Source organism: Malaclemys terrapin, chromosome 1 (genome assembly GCF_027887155.1).
Source record: "Malaclemys terrapin pileata isolate rMalTer1 chromosome 1, rMalTer1.hap1, whole genome shotgun sequence".
Lineage (NCBI taxonomy): Eukaryota > Metazoa > Chordata > Testudines > Emydidae > Malaclemys > Malaclemys terrapin.
The window spans coordinates 331734796-331751756 of NC_071505.1; the positions used below are offsets into that span (position 1 = coordinate 331734796).

At 42.7% G+C, this 16961-nt stretch overlaps 1 protein-coding gene and 1 long non-coding RNA gene across 10 annotated transcripts in view; one reads left to right on the forward strand and one right to left on the reverse strand.

Moving 5' to 3' along the window:
* The window catches only part of DLG2 (discs large MAGUK scaffold protein 2), a 1481925-nt gene that overhangs the window by 429504 nt on the left and 1035460 nt on the right, over positions 1-16961 (forward strand). The window lies entirely within an intron of this gene.
* The window catches only part of LOC128830071 (uncharacterized), a 29605-nt gene continuing 19187 nt past the window's right edge, over positions 6544-16961 (reverse strand). The window contains exon 3 of the long non-coding RNA XR_008443532.1: positions 6544-7864. This is a non-coding gene — a long non-coding RNA (uncharacterized LOC128830071). The remainder of the gene's footprint in view (positions 7865-16961) is intronic.

Here is a 16961-nt window from a genome sequence, read left to right on the forward strand (position 1 = left end):
CCAACCCCAACCACAGACAATTCTGCAGCTCACCTTCTCATTATGAGCAGGATAAAGCACTATCCTCTTCAACATCTTGTTGATTTCAGTTGATTCACTCATGCTCAGCATGAGTAAGTACATCAAATTCTGGCCCTAAACGATTAGTCTTCACAAGGCCTTCGTGAATTATTTAAGAATTTCTGTTATTGCCATTTTACAGGTGGGAAAACTGAGCCAGGGTGATTGTGACCTGCCTAAACTTATACAGCAAGTAACTGAGTCAGGAATAGAACTCAGCAGTAGAGCTAGGCAAAATCTTTCAGTGGGATCATTTATTTGCCAAAAAATGCAGTTTCGTTCAACCCAAAACTATTCACAAATTTGACCTGATTAGTTTCGATTGGGAAAAAGTTTTTCAGGGACAGCTTCAGAAAATTTCATCTGGGTGCCCCCTTATTACCTTCAGTGCAGTGGTTAGGGCAGTTGCTGCGGTGTGTGAGACCCAGGTTTAAATACCTATGTTAGACCAGGGACTTGAACTCCTATCTTCCCTCTCTCAGGGGAAGCATCCTAGCCATAAGGCTATTGGCTGTTCTGGGGTGGGTTGTTCTCAGTCTCTCCTGTTGAAGCTGTTCCACTTTATATAAACACACAAATATTCATGAGCCAGAGAGTGAGAGAAAGAAGCTATTCTGTAGCCTAGTGATTAAGGCACTCACATAGGAGATGTGGATTCAAGTTTTCTCTGTGCCTGATTTAGAGGAGACAAATGCACATGGTTTTCAAAAGCTCATTGGAACAATACAGTTGTTGACAAATTGCAAACATTTTTGGAACCAAGCCAAATATTTTTTCTGATTTTTCAATTTCCTGGCTAAAGGGAAAAATCAATGCTTCATCTAGCTTTACTTGGGAGTTCCTGATTCCCATGCCCAGGCTTATGCTCCCACTAAATAGTAGTAAATAGTCATTAAGCACTAAATATCCTTTATCTTAGGGTACTAGAGTATATATTCTCTCTCTCTCTCTCTCTCACACACTCACACACACACACACACACACACACACACACACACGACACGGCATGACACAGCACGACACGTCTGGCAAATAAGATTCCTTGCTGCAACAATACCCTTGTGCATTGGGTAGATATAAACCGATTTGGGAAAGAAGGAATTGTCTTGCATTGGCCATAATAATTAGGAAAGCATTTATACCAAACACAGTAAAACACCTTGGGGAAAATTGTTGTAGAACAGATTATTTTAGTGCAACTATATAAAGCTGCCATGATTTATCATAGAAATCTAGGGCTGGAAGGGACCTTGAGAGGTCAAGTCCAGCCCCCTGCACTGAGGTTGGACCAAGTAAACCTAGACCATCCCTGGCAGGTATTTGTGCAACCTGTTATTAAATAAACCTCCAGTGATGAGGAATTCACAACACCCCTGGAAAGCCTATTCCAGAATGTAACTACCCTTACAGTTAGAAATTTTTTTCTAATATCTAACCTGAATCTCCTATGTTGCAGTTTCAGCCATTCTTGTCCTACCTTCAGTGGACATGGAGAACAATTGATCGCAGTCATCTTTAACATATTTGAAGAGAGAGATCACGTCTGCCCTCAGGCTTCTTTCTCAAGTCTAAACATGCCCAGTTTTTTTTAAACTTTTCCTCATACATCAGGTTTTCTAAACCGTTTATCGTTTTTGTTGCTCTCCTCTGGACTGTGTCCAATTTGTCCACATCTTTCCTAAAGTGTGGCACCCAGAACTGGACACAGTACTCCAGCTGAGGCTTTATCAGTGCTGAGCAGAGCGGGACAATTACCTCCATGTCTTACATATTGCATTCCTGTTAAGGCATCCCACAATGACATTAGCTGCATCACGTTGTTGTCTTATACAATTTTTCATCCACTATAACCTCCAGATCCTTTTCAGCATTACTGCTATCCACCCAGTTGTTCCCCATTTTGTAGTTGTGCATTTGATTGTTTTCATTCCCGAGTGTAGTACTTTGCACTTGTCTTTATTGAGTTTCATCTTGTTGATTTCAGGCCAATTCTCCAATTTTGTCAAGGTCATTTTGGATTCTAATTATGACCTCCAAACCCCTGCAAGCTTGGTGTCTGCAATTTTTATAAGCGTAATCTCCACTCCATTATCCAAGTCATTAATGAATATATTGAATAGTACCACATCCAGGACAGACCCCGCTAAATATGTCCTCCCAGTCTGATAGCAAACCACTGATAACTACTCTGAGTACGGTCTTTCAACTAGTTGTGCACTCACCTTATAGTAATTTCATTTAGATCACATTTCCCTAGCTTGCCTATGAGAATATCATGTGGGATTGTATCAAAAGCCTTACCAAAATCAAGATATATTATGTCTGCTGCTTCCTCCATCCACTAGTCAGAAACCCCGTCAAAGAATGAAATTAGGTTGGCTTGGCATGATTTGTTCTTGACAAATCCATGTTGGCTATAACTTATCATATTAATCTCTAAGAATTTACACTTTGATTGTTGAATAGTTTATTCTAGTATCTTTCCAGGTATCAAAGTTGTTAGGCTGACTGGTCTATAATTCCTTTGGTCCTTTTTGTTCCTCTTTTTAAAGATAGGTACTCCTTCTCCATTTTTCCATGACCTCACCATGAGGACTTTATGAGACCTCAAAGATAATCACTAATGGTTCTAAGATTGCTTCAGCTAGTTACTTAGGTACTTAATATGAATTTTGTCAGGCCCCTGACTTGAATACATTTAACTTATCTAAATATTATTTAACCTGTTCTTTCCCTATTTTGTCTTGTGTTCCTTCACCTTGTGGTTAATATTAATTGCATTAAATATCTGGTCATCATTCTTCTTTTTGGTGAAGACTGAGACAAAATAGGCATTAAACACCTAAGCCTTCTTGATGTCATCCATTGTTAGCTCTCCTTTCCCACTAAGCAGAGAGACCTATACTTTCCTTCGTCTTTCTCTTGTGCCTAATGTATTTATAGAACCTTTTCTTATTTTCTTTTATGTTCCTTGCTAGGTGTAACTCATTTTATGCCTTAGTCTCTATGATTTTGTCCCTACATGCTTGAAATATTCTTTTGTAATCATTCTTAGCAATATGTCCATGTTTCCACTTTTTGTAGGATTCCTTTTTGATTTACAGGTTACTAAATAGCTCCTGATAGAGCCATATTGGCCTCTTATTATCTTTCCTTTGCCTTGAGAGAGTTTTCTGTTGTGCCTTTAATATTGCCACTTTGAGAAACTGTCAGCTCACCAGAACTCCTTTTTCCCTTACATTTTCTTACCTACCAGTTCTGAGTTAATTGTTGATGAATATTCATGAAAACTGGTATCTTTATTAAATTGTTTTATCCTGTTTAATCATGCTTTAAAGTTTGTGATCCTCTTTCCTGTTGATAATGCTGAGAGAGTGGGCAAGCTGCTGCCTCAGAATGTGTCAAGCAGAGATTACTCCTTAGGTGACTGGAAAGGAAGGTGTAATGGGATATTGATATCTTCTCATCTCCATTGAAGGCATATGCCTGTTAGAAGCTTGGTGTTGTCTCTGTATAATTTATAACCCCTAATACTCAGTGATGTGGGGCAGATGCAATACACCATATGCCATGAGTACTATGGCTTCCTCATCCCCAGGGCTGGCTCTAGGCACCAACGCTCCAAGCATGTGCTTGGGGTGGCACTTTCCAAGGGGCGGCACTCCGCCCCCCCCTTTTTTTTTTTTTGCTTGGGGTGCAAAAAGCCGGGAGCCGGCCCTGAGCGGAGGTGAGCTGCGGTGGTGGGGGGCACGGGGAGGGCTGCAAGAAGTAACCGTGGGGGGGGCAAAGGAACCGCTCCTCCCCTAGCTCACCTCCGCTCCACCGCCACCTGCTTCCCCGAGCGCGCCGCCGCTTCGCTTCTCTCCCCTCCCTCCCAGGTTTGCTGTGCGAATCAGCTGTTTTTGCGGCAAGCCGGGGGGGGAGGGGGAGAAGTGGAGCGGCGGCGGTGCGCTCAGGGGAGCAGGCAGAGCGGAGGTGAGCTGCGGCGGTGGGGGGGGGGGGGGGCGGGGAGGGCTGCAGAAAGTAACCTGGGGGGGGGCAGAGGAACTGCTGCCCCCCCCCCGCAGCTCACCTCCGCCTCCTCCCCCGAGTGCGCTGCCGCTCCGCTTCTCCCCCAAACCTGGGAGGGAGGGGTAGGAGGGGAAATGCGGCACGCCCGGGGGAGGAGGCGGGGCCGGGGATTTGGGGAAGGGCCGGAGTTGGGGCAGGGTGGGGGGGGCGTGGGAAATTTTTTTCGCTTGGGGCAGCAAAAAACTTAGAGACGGCCCTGCTCATCTCAGTTGTACAGAATGGAGAGGGTTGAAAAGGCATAGAGAATCCTTATGTTTTCCCCACCCCATAGTGCTCCCACATGGGATCAGCAACAGTGTAGCTAATTTCACTCTCTGAGTATAAGAGGACATTCCAGTAATGCCTCTAGTATTGGTCAGTGTCCTTGAGGGGCTGGGTCTGGGTGAAATAGGGGTGAAGCTAAACCTCTTAAACACACACACACACATGAGTAGGGTGCTTTACTGAGTGGTATACAAAACATGGTCACCAAAGGAGTAGCTAGGGTGGCCACTGGCATAATTATAACTTCTCCTGGTCTTGCTGGCATAATCACTGCAGCCTGCTACCACTTGGACAGTGCATCACCTCTAGCCTTATCCTATATGGCAATTGAGTGCTAGATATGTGGGCTGCCACCCTCCTCTGCCTCCCATCCAAAGGTATCCGTCTTGGTTTCAAAGATAATTGCAAATTTTAAAGATGGTCTCCTAACACTGGTGTTGTGGATATGGTTCAACTTTTGGAAAAGAGGACAAGATCCCCTCTTCCTTTTGGCTGTGACATTGAATAGAACTGATAATATAAGATGAAGTTCACCTTGTTTGCTTGGTGCGTTCTGGCTCTTTTACCTTAATGATTTCTGAGGGGGGGGAGGATGTGTGTGTGTGTGTGTGTGTGTGTGTGTGTGTGTGTGTATGCACGCACGCAGTGGATGTTATAGCACATAAAAAGGAACGTGAAGGGCCTGTAGCCTGCTTTTCTCCTTCAAGTTACTCAGCTTACTCTCCATGAGCTTCCCATTGATTCCAGTGCTTCTGGGTGCTACCCCAATGCTAATAACAATAACACACATTCTTCTGATTGCTGTTTGCCAATGGTCAAAAGTGGGGCAATTCTTTATAAGTGTAAAAGTAGCACATAGACTCAGACTCATAGACTTTAAGGCCAGAAGAGACCATCATGATCATCTAGTCTAACCTCCTGCACATTGCAGACCACAAAACCTCGGCCACCCACTCCATAGATAGACCCATAACCACAGGGCTGCAAGTCCCAGAGCCAGGTCTCCAGCCTGAACCTGGACATCTACTCTGCAGTTTTATAGCACCCCACAGCCCAAGCCTCTCAAGCCTGAGTCAGCTGACAAGGGCCAGGTGTGGGTGTTTAAAATCAGAAACAAAATAGTACCCTTAGTGGCTCATGACCATGCAAAACAGGAACAGAAAGTTGTCAGCACCCAAGAACCATAAAGTGGTCCTCCAGATGACAGATCTAACATTTCCTGCCTTAAAAGTCTATTACAATATGTTACATTTCCCCTCAAAACTTTTTATATTTCCATACAAACGTTTAAAAAAACAAATAACCAGGTATACATTCTACAGACTTTACCTTAGCCTCATTGTCCACATGCTTGAGCAATCTGCTTGAACAATCTCCACTTTGCTTCAGGCAATTGCATCCTTTCTAGTTTATCTTGAAGTCATGTTACAGAGTTAGAGGTTTCTAAACCCTGTTGGAATCTTGTCTTTACTACTGGACATACTTTAGCTTGCCTGGAAGACAAACACTCTTCCCTTTGACCCTTATTGAAGTGGTTACAAGCCTAGGTGCAATGACTAGTAATCCCAGATATCTGATCCCTATACATTGCATAACTTGGTAAGACAAGAGTTGGGGTTCTACCCTGGACATGGTATCAGGTAGCCACCCTTTTGCTGTTTCTATCCTCATAGTCTTTTGCTCTCACGCAGTCTTACCACAATGCTTTTTTTGATTGGCATTGTCATATTCTGGGATGCAAACCAGACCAGAGAAGGGTTGTGTCACCACCTGCCTGGTTCCCTATGCCCTCTCCATCCTCTCCATTCTGCACAACCTGACCGGCAGCCTTGGGTGCCTCACAATGCTTTGCTGCAGTAACTCCCACCTGAGCCACTCACAAACAGCCTTCCGGGATCCAGGAAATACTCTGAGTGTCTGCATATAGCTACAGCCTGCCAGCCACACATCAGTCACACTCTGGCTTCCACTAGCCTTGATTACTACTTGCAAGGTGACCCCCAATACACTCCCAGTCCTAGATTTTTTTCCCCCAAAAACAGGTGTTCTTCACTGTAAAGGGTCAATGTACACAGTTCAGTTTAAACACAACACTAGATTAGTTTTGATTAAACAATAAAACAAGTTTATTAACTAGAAAGAGAGAGCTGTTAAGTCAGTACAGGCATTAGTCAGAAATGTTTTCAAGAGAAAATTAAAACACAGCCTAGTGCTAAACCTTAACAAACTAGACTTGGTTCAAGAAAAAATTCTTACCAATGCTCCCAGCAACAGGGCTGACCAAATTTCAGGTCAGGCTCTCTCCCAAAGTCAAAAGGCTGCTTCTTTTGTCTCTTAGGTGAAAGAGAGAGATAGGGAGAGATACTTTTGAGGTGGTTTTGCCCCTCACTTTTATAGTCCAGTCACCCTTTGAAATTAATTTTCCTGAGGGTTACCTCTAGATAAAGTTCATTCTGGCTGTGATGTTGGAGTCATGGAGTTTCGTGGTGAAAGAGGTTCCGTACTGTTGTTTGCTAAAATGTAGATTTGTTTGGCAAATAAGTGGGGCAGAAACAAACAATGGTCACTTGACAGGTGATTGCCCATCAACTTTGATGACGCCTGGTTAGAGGGTCAGCTTGTCCTTTGTCTTTGAGAAACAGGTTTATCCGCTCCCCAGACTTGTTTGGTAACCACATTTCAGTCATATTTTCATCTTATGTTCATAACTTTACATATAATAATGCTACATACTTTTCACCATGATATTATTGACCAGTGAGTTATTCGTTTTCAAATGATACCTCATAAATCATATTTTGTACAAAGATTAGTACAATAGTGTGTAGGGTGTTTATACAGGGTGCACTCGGTCATAGGTACGTAATAGTCAAAGTCTCTGTGATCATTGACAGGCATTGTGACTTTCCATTAACAGTTGTGCAGCAGAACATATCACAGGAGAATTAAAATCCAGTGGAGCAAACTGAGGAGTTATGCCTACCTCCACTGCCTTGTGCATCATTGTTTTAAAAGTTGGTATCAGTCTTTCAAACTCACCATTCATCTGTAACTATCTTGGAGCTGAATTAGTCCAATGTATTTATTCCCCAAGCTTTGTAAAATCTCTAGGATCAGGGTGCACCTCTTAAGGAACAGGCTCATGTTGCGGGTAGGGTTTGCATATCTGCAGGATGCAGGAGGAGCATGCAAGCTCTGCTGCGAAGTGTGTGTTTGGGGGTGGTCTTTTAACCATGGCTCCTCCAGGCCCCTTAGGGGCAATGTAAGTCCCTAGGAATGCACAGGAGGAATTTCTCATGTGCCTTCCTCCCTGCACACTCATGGAAGAGTATATATTTGCTCATTAGAGCCCATTTATCTGCCTTCCTTTTCTTCCTTTTTGCACGATGTTCTTCTGACACCTTGTGAAGAAGCCAGTCTGACACCGTATTATTCCTTACTTAGACGAATAAAGGATAAGTGTAGGCACCTGCAAATGATACAGAGAACTCAGCTTTGGTAAAACAATGTAAAGTGAAAATAAGGAAACACAAAATCAGAGATGGGGATCAAAAGCAGGAAATAGAAAAGAATTTGAATCCGTTTTTAGGCGATTGTTAGTTTTGCTGAAATCAGGGGGTAGAGTGTGCTGCAAAGTGCACTCCGCAGTCATGTTTTCTCCTTTAGGCTTCCCAAAGGAGTCAGTAGTATAATATTTTTGGTCTAGGCTAAAACTACCTAATAAAATTACCCACTGGACCCTTTAGCAATGTTTTGACTGAATTTGTACAAAGGGCAATTTTTCTTTGTTTTCCAGTCTCAGAACATCAGTGCTGGTGTGGGCTGAGACAAATATGTTACTTTCATGATTAACACTTACAATTACTCATTTCTTATTTTAGAACGGGGTAAGCAACCTATGGCACGTGTGCCGAAGGCGGCACACGAGCTGATTTTCAGTGGCACTCACACTGCCCGGGTCCTGGCCACCAGTCCGGGGGGCTCTGCATTTTAATTTCATTTTAAATAAAGCTTCTTAAATATTTTAAAAACCGTATTTACTTTACATACAACAATAGTTTAGTTATATATTATAGACTTAGAGAAAGAGACCTTCTAAAAACATTAAAATGTATTACTGGCACGCGAAACCTTAAATTAGAGTGAATAAATGAAGACTCGGCACACCACTTCTGAAAGGTTGCCGACCCCTGTTTTAGAATGATTTTTACAGTTTAAAAATCTGTCTTCACAATGTCTGATCCTCTTGATTGTCAGTTATTTGGGGTGAATTATTAGCTTTTATTTTTCTTTATTGACCAACCTATTAAAGTTTACCGTGCAGCTGCAGTTTTAGGGCCTGATTTTGCCACCTTAAGTCACTTTGAGTAAGACTTTACTGTTCTATGTATACTTGTTGAGTTAGTTAGTTTCTTCTGCTGTTTAAGTAAGCAAATTTTACAAGAATAATGTCATCGAACCTGATTTAAAATCTGGAGGTAATCAAATTCATTGTTTAAAAAAAAAAAAAAAGGCAGCCTGTACCAACTAAAGGAATAAGGAAGCAAATATATACTTGATTATGGCAACTTCTTCAAGTAGATGCAGCCATATATTCCACTTAGTGTGTCCTCAACCAGCACACCAAAGCTGGAGAAATTTGCCTAGCAGTACCCGTAGAGGGGTGGTGCTTGCGCCCCGTGGCTGTGGCCATAGCCTCTCCCCTAGCTACATGAGGCAGCGCTGCCCTGACCCTCCCTCAGTTCCTTCTTACCCCCTGTGTCTGGTGTTGGAGTTCTGTGTGGTCTTACCCCACAACCTCTCAACTAGTGTAGTTTTCTCTTGTTGTATATCGCTAGTAGTACCCTTAGTGTGTGTTAGATTAGTGTTAGTTGTATTGGTTTAGTTTTCTTAGGTGATGCCCTCACCGGGGTTTAAACATTGTCTTTTATGTGGGGGAGTGATCCCCACACACAGTGCTTTCTCTGTCATGTCAAGACCCACGTTAAAGACCGTTGTGCAATCTGCCGATCATTCAAGAAATGGGCTTATGTGGCTCCAGACCCTTGCCTGAAGCAGCAGCTGCCCGAACAGGTCATGTGGCCTGCTTCAGTACTGAGGCCCTTGTTGGGTTGGAGATTGCCCTCGGGTTCTGAGAGTATAGAATGCACATTTGCATCACATCTTGAAGAACCACCGTTACAATAAGTAACTGTTTCTTCATTACATGTAAAGTTAGATATGGACTCTGGTTTCATACATATTGGAGTCATTTAGAAATACAGAAGTAGAAAGACAAGCCACTATTTCTTGTTCTTAGCTCCTAGCCATGGCTTTTTCTGTTCTGTTCAGCAGCTCATGAAAGGAAACTGAATCATTCCTCTTCTAAATGTTGGCTGCTAAAGATCTGATCCAAAGCCCATGGAAGTCAATGGGAGTCATTCCATCACCTTCAGTAGGCTTGATCAGACTGCAACACTCTGTACTCCTATGTTCACCCCTTTTAGAGGATTATGGTAAAACTTGTATAACAGTATGCCCTGTGAGATATCATTTGAAAACTCGTGATTTGCTGATAACTATTGTCTTGGTAAAATATGTGTGGCAACATTGTATGTAAAGTTATAAGATTCCACTGTGTAATATTCCTGAGACATGTTCCAACATGTTCTAGAGGGAAGTCACAAACCAGTTCCACAGAGACAAAAGACTAGCTAATGCCTCAGTCAGGTGTCAATGAGATCAAATGGACCATCACCTGATTGATTGGCCACTCTTTGGCAGGAGACAGGGTGTGGGCAAAAAAATCTATATTTTGACAAAGAAGCAGCTTAAGGTTCCTGCCCACACAGACTTTGTCTCCTGAACCTCAGCTGGAGATGATTCTTGCATAAGAGAAATGCCCCAAACCTTCACTCTCTTTCTCTCTATCCAGAGCATCAACAGCACTTCAAAAACAAAGAAAGCGGTGATTGGACTGGGGAGGGATTTTGACTGAAAGATTCAGCCAGCAAGGCTTTGTCTACACTAGCACTTTTGTCTGTAAAACTTTTGTTGGTCAGAGGTGTGAAGTTTCACCAACAAAAGCGCTGGTGTGGACAGCGCTATGGCGGCAGGAGAGGCTCTCTTACCAACACAGCTAACGCTGCTTGTTGTGAGTGGTTTAATTATGCCGGCAGGAGAACTCTCTCCTGCTTGCAAAGAGTGGCTACACGGGAGACCTTACAGCGGCACAGCTGTAGTGGGACAGCTGTACTGCTGTAAGGTCCTTAGTGTAAACATAGCCTAAGGGTATGTCTATACCCAGCCACTAGTTCGGTGGCTGGCAATCGAAGTTCTGGGTTCGACTTATCGCGTCTTGTCTGGACGCGATAAGTCGAACCCGGAAGTGCTCGCCGTCGACTGCGGTACTCCAGCTAGGTGAGAGGAGTACCGCGGAGTCGACGGGGGAGCCTGCCTGCCGCGTGTGGACCGAGGTAAGATCGAACTAAGGTACTTCGAACTTCAGCTACGTTATTCACGTAGCTGAAGTTGCGTACCTTAGTTCGATTTGGGGGGTGAGTGTAGACCAAGCCTCAGACTTTGGAACTTGTGGTGAGAGAGACCTTTGCTTTGAATCCACCTAGTTTGTTAAATTAGGCATTAGTTGCATTTTACCTTTTTACTGCTTTATAACCAGTTCTGACTTTTATGCCTTATTGCTTAGATTTTAAGTGACTGTATCTTTCTGTGGTTGATAAATTTGTTTTATTGTTTTATCTAAACCAGTGTGTTTAGATGGAAGTGTTTGGGAAATTCCTTTGGGGATAACGAGATTTGTGCATATCATTTGCTATTAATGAAATGACAGACTTTATATGGGTTTGTATTGTCCAGGAGGGTACTGGGCAGTACAAGGCGCATATTTCCGGGAGAAAGTGTGGGACTGGAAGTTTGCTGGTGTTCCCCTGCAGTGTAATTCATGAGTGGCTGGCTATAGCACTCATACAGTATAGCTGGCAGTGATTTACATGCTGGAGGCTGCATGTGAGCAGACTGGGGTGGTTGCTGTCATGGCAAAGCCTGGTGTAAAAGGCACCCCAAGTTGGAGAATTGAGGGGACATAGCTGTGCATCAGTTCAGATTGTACCCTGGGTAATGTCACACAGGCCCAAGCTCTTTCCAACAACAAGTATCTAATTAAGCCTCTTGAAAAGTCCCTGAGGGGCAGCAAGTACATCTCAGCTTCCAAATGTACTAAAACAGCAGCTACTTCAAAAGGGGCCAAAAAATTAAAAACCCTTCTGGATAATAAGTAGAAACTTAGATCCTTCAAGCATACTGAAAGATGCACTTTCTATCTGCAATGTATGGCCCTTATCACCGTAGGATCTAAGAGTACAATGTAGTGAGACTTAGGTAGGGATTAGTGACCATGGGTTCTATAGGATCTGATGCAGAATCTAACATGGTGAAAAATCAAGAGACTCACCATGGTAATACTAAATATTGGAACTTTATTTTTCATGTACTTTGAAGAGACATGTACAGTCTTCCATCATGTACAGACATAATTTGTAAGCAGGAGTGGAATTTATACCAAAAACGTTTAATGAAAAGCTAAGACCATTCTTTTCCTTTTCCTACACCGTAATTGTGCAAGGGGGTGCACGGTGGATAGCCTGAACAGCCCAGGACAGGGAACTAGGAACTCTTGAGAACCGGCTTTACCAATGGACTTTTGCCTTGGGCAAGTCACTTAAGCTCTCTGTCTCTGTTTTCCACCTCCTTAAAATGGAGAGTTATACCTCCTTACCTCTCAGGAGTGTAAATTGGTTAATGTCAGCGAAGGGCTAGGAAGATACTGGCTACTCTGTGTGTGTGATAATTTTTTTTAACGAACAAACCAAACTGAGTAAAAAAAACAACAATCTGACTCCTAAAATTTTGCATGTGTTTAGACCTTGTGTGAACTAAGGAGCACACTTTGAGCTCTGTAGTGCTGCTAGAAAATGTATAATTATTTTGCCAGCATGAATATGCTTCATGGAGAAGGCTTGGCACACACTCTAGCCAATTTACATGAAAGTTCTTGATTTTGCTATAATAAAGAATCTGTGTAGCCTAGTGGATGAAATTACTGACTTTGGTATTAAAAAAACTGTGAGCTAAATTAATCTTTCCATTATATCAGTGCAAACCCCACTGATTTCCCTGGAATTGCGTAAGTATAACAGAGCAGATCATGGACCTGCATTATAAATCTGATTCGATTGTTGTGGTAGTCTTGTTCAAACACTCTATTTATAGCTGTGTTCTCTGTATGCTATGGATGAATACTCCCTCGTTAATTACAATCCTAAACAAAATAATTATCTGATCAACAATATGTATAGAGCAGCTCATAGAAAGCCACGTTATTTAAAAACAGCTTTGCTTATCTTATGCCATCATTGGCTCATTCTGAGGATACTCTATTGTGGCTTTTGCAGCCAGAGCTGTGTGCAGCAGCTAGGGTAGCAGAGTGTCTGGAATGAGTGGCTGCCTGCGGGTGTCCTTACATCACCTTTCTAGGTCTTTGTTTCAGAGCTGGCCTTTGTACGCTCGTTAGTTCCGGAGTATAAATGGGGCACTGGCCTCATTCTCAATGTACACAGCCACTGGAGTACTCTTCCTTCACTCCCTCTTTTGTGCTTGCAGGGTGAAAATCACTGCACATGCATGAAACCTGCACATTTGGCTCTGTGTGGGTGGAGCACAGGGAGTATGAGGAGGTAAAATTCACCTCCCACACGGAACCCAGGACAAGCCTGTGGATCTACCACACAGCGCCTCCCCCCAGTGCCTCCTATTGCAGCCTAGGGTCTGGATCAGCATCCACAGCCCCTCCCTGCCAGTTACATGAAGCACAGGATTGGCAGAAATGCAGATCTTGGACACTTACATTCCCCTGGATCACCTCTGACCTGCCCCTACGGTGAAGTCCCATGCCAGCCTCGTTAGGACCAATTCCACTCATGGGGTTAAATTACAAGACTGGGAATGATAAGAGCTGGAGGTTTCTGATGCTGCCACCAATTTCCTGTGTGACCTTAAGCAAGTCACCTAGACACTCTCTGCTTTAATTTGCCCATCTGCTAAATGGAGAATGATACCTGCCTATCTCACTGGGTTGCTGAGAATAATATTTTTAGATCATGATGCAGCAATGCTTACTCACATTCCGTGGGACTTCTCAAGTGTATACAGTGCTTGGCCAAGATTCTCAGAATCAGGCCCTTTATAAAGAGCTATGAGTTCTTTGAATGGAAGTCACAATAGAAGAGCAAAACATTATTATTTATAGGCTCAGCTGTCTCTAGTTTCCTTTACCCTGAGTTACCCCTTTCCTCAGTTTTTCCTCTTGGATATTTGGCTTTGCAAGGAGTAGTACTGACCTTGCTAGGGCTGGTGCTCGTTCCCCCCACTAGGTCCCGTGGATGGTCAGCTTGTTTTCTGCTCTTCTCTGTTCTCCAGGGTAACAGACCAGAAGCATTAGAAAACCACCATCAGTCGCTGCTATGATAGTTTGTAAACTCTTCCATCTGAGGATCTCAAGGCACTTTAGGCACATTAATTCATGAAGTCAGGGATCACACACTGACCTTGCAGAGAGCACTTTTTCTCATCAGTGCTTCCAAGCCGGGAATGTTGACTTTCTCCATCCTTCTTAGGGAGGTTGGTGGCAGCAGCAGCAGCATGATGTTGGGCTTTGTAGGATGATTTAACTCTTGCCGCACAAATCAAATGGAAAGCCCTTGCAGAGGAGGACTGATATCCTTGTTGCGCAGAGGATCCAACCTTGATCAATTATGGATTTCTTTATCAAATTGGTTATTTGCATCGAAACAGAATCTTTGTTCCTTCAAAGTTTGTATCATCTTGTTACTTTATTCCACAGCTGAGGTTACTCCCCCCTTTGATTTTGATGACCGTCATTTCTACCGCAAGCAATTGTGATATCACAAAAGAGCATTTGAACTTCAAATGAAGGATAGATCGGAGTAGAAGATGAACTAATTAAAGAAAAGGATGTTGGGCAAGGTTAGGTACACACAGTTGCTCATATACGTTAGCATATGCCTAACGTATGTGTGCAAGTATCCAATGTGCGAGAGTATATCAGTCATTTGTACATGCATATGGCCATTTAGAATCTCAGTGCACTTTACATGAAGTTAGGTGCCTAAGTGGCTGTGTGCATGTATGAATGGCTGATGTGTACGCACTTAATGGATATACACATTTGTGTGCAATTGTGTATGTGTGACTGAAAATCTGGCTTCCTGTTTCCAGTTAATGCACATGCCCTTGGTAATAAAGAGTGAGTAAACAAAAACCCAGACTATAGATGAGAAAAGGCAGAACAGCTTCTCATTAGCACATTTTACAAACGATTGCCATGATGCATGAGTTGCTCTTTCATAGCTACAGCAGCAGCCAAGTTAGTAAAAGTAAAGGTCAGCTCGAAAAATGGTGGGATATCCAATGTGCCAAGGTAGCCATTTACGTGGCTGAGTTAAATAAGACACAGACTAACCTGACTCCCCTGGAAGCATAGGTAAATACTGGGGAGGAGGGGAAAATGTACCCCAAATTGTGTCTTTACTTTGGCTTTTTAAATGGCTGATTTGTTTTTACTATATAAATAAAAGCAACATGGAAAATACAAACTTTTCCAATTATTTCTTAGTTGTCTGTTTATATAGAAAGGTACAGTCCTGCCCTGGCTGGTGCATTGTGGCGGATCACAGATGTTGGTACAATGTCTGGAGAGCACAAAGCAAACCAGGGGAAAACACTGTGGGGTGAATATCACTGATCCTTTCAACAGGAGCTTTTTGATGACCTGTTGATGACCATTTTACCTGCCCCAGCCTGTTGATGACCATTTTACCTGCCAGGCAACTGCAGGGTGAGACATATCCCTTTAATCCACACACCCAGCCTTCAGTGGATCATGGTGTACAGGCTGGGGAATAAGCTGATGGCACTTAACATGCTGATGGCTGGCAGCTTGTGTGGAGAGAGAAGAGACCCTTTCCCCATGTCAACAACCATGCATGCCAGTCAATGATTCTGATCAGATAGAAAAGATTCTAAGCAGTCAAAATTCTCTGGCCTCGGAGCTGTGAAAAGTCCTCAGGTTTTCCACAATTGGAGAGGGATGAAGAAAACTTCACACTGCTCTTTTCACACAAGACATCATTGGCAATGATACTGGGGTATCCTTAAAGTAACTGTTTAGACAGATGTCTAATGTCATCAGGTCAGTTATATGTTATCACATCACCGGTCCAGCTGGCAGTGCAAAGTAAAGTTGAAATCAAGTGTGTGCCCTTAATAGTGTTTATTTAACACTTTTGGAAAACTAGTTTTTGGGTCCTTAGTGCTTGCTTTGTTCTGTAGTAGCAGCCCCAGTGATGACATGATATCCTGTAATTCGCTATGTGACATTGCCTGTAATGCTAATCTCATATGCCAGTGCAACTACTGGTGGCCTTGGAACTGTGTAGAGTAGGCAGCCTTAGAACATGTCAGCTGGCAGTATATTCTGCCAGTATGGACAAATAGTGCTTTGAAGTTATCGCGGTAACAGAAGTGATGCAGGATTCTTTGCAGATAAACTGACTCTGAGGCACAGCAGTGTTTCTGGAACATGGGATATAACTCCCGCCTGCTAACTGAAAAGAATTTACCCTATTAGCAAAAATAAAATCATAAACATCACAGTAGGCTGTATCATCAGACCGTAGCATGAGGAATCACACAAACAAATCCTGTTATGACTTACTAGCCTTGTGTATATATGTAACTAACCAGACAAGGCTTTGAACATGGTTTGAATTTCTATTAACAATTAACAAAAGTTCTCAGCAGGTGGCAAGATATGGCTTTCTTGTTACTCTATGGACCTTTTTTATACCAGCATTTCTACAGTCCATGATACTGCTTAGCAGGACTTCACTTAACATTTTATGTTACAGCATATTTATGATTAGAAAGTTCCTGGAGGGTAGTAGCTAGCTAGAGTCTCTCCTCTGAACACCCCCTGTTAAATCTCACTCAAACATTGTCCTTCTTAATATTTAATAACTTATTAATATATGTAAATTACAATTAGCTGATTAGTTCTCTCTAGTGCCTTCAGCAATGTCAATACCCCAAGAGACAGACATTTAACTCTCTTAATTTGTCTCTTTGAGTAGAGTTAAAGTGTTAACAGAAGCTTCAATTTATTTAGCTGTCATTTCACTGAACAAGCATTTTTAGTAATCGTTTGAAAGGTGATTATCATCTAAAATCTGTTTACTTTTCTCTTATTTTAGCCACAAAGCCATTGAATTGTTGATGTCCAGTCAACCTACCATTATTAGTGGGTTATTTTGGTTCTTGGGCATATATGCACACATAATACTGTTCCTTTTTCTCTCTGTTCTTCTTTTGAGCCAGCAGTACATCTGCTGCGGCATATGTAATAAATGCACTGTTTTAGTGTGTGTGATTGTCGAGCTCTTCTTGCTGGATCCAGCAACTATAGCAGGTTACTGCTTGCTAATAAAAATAAT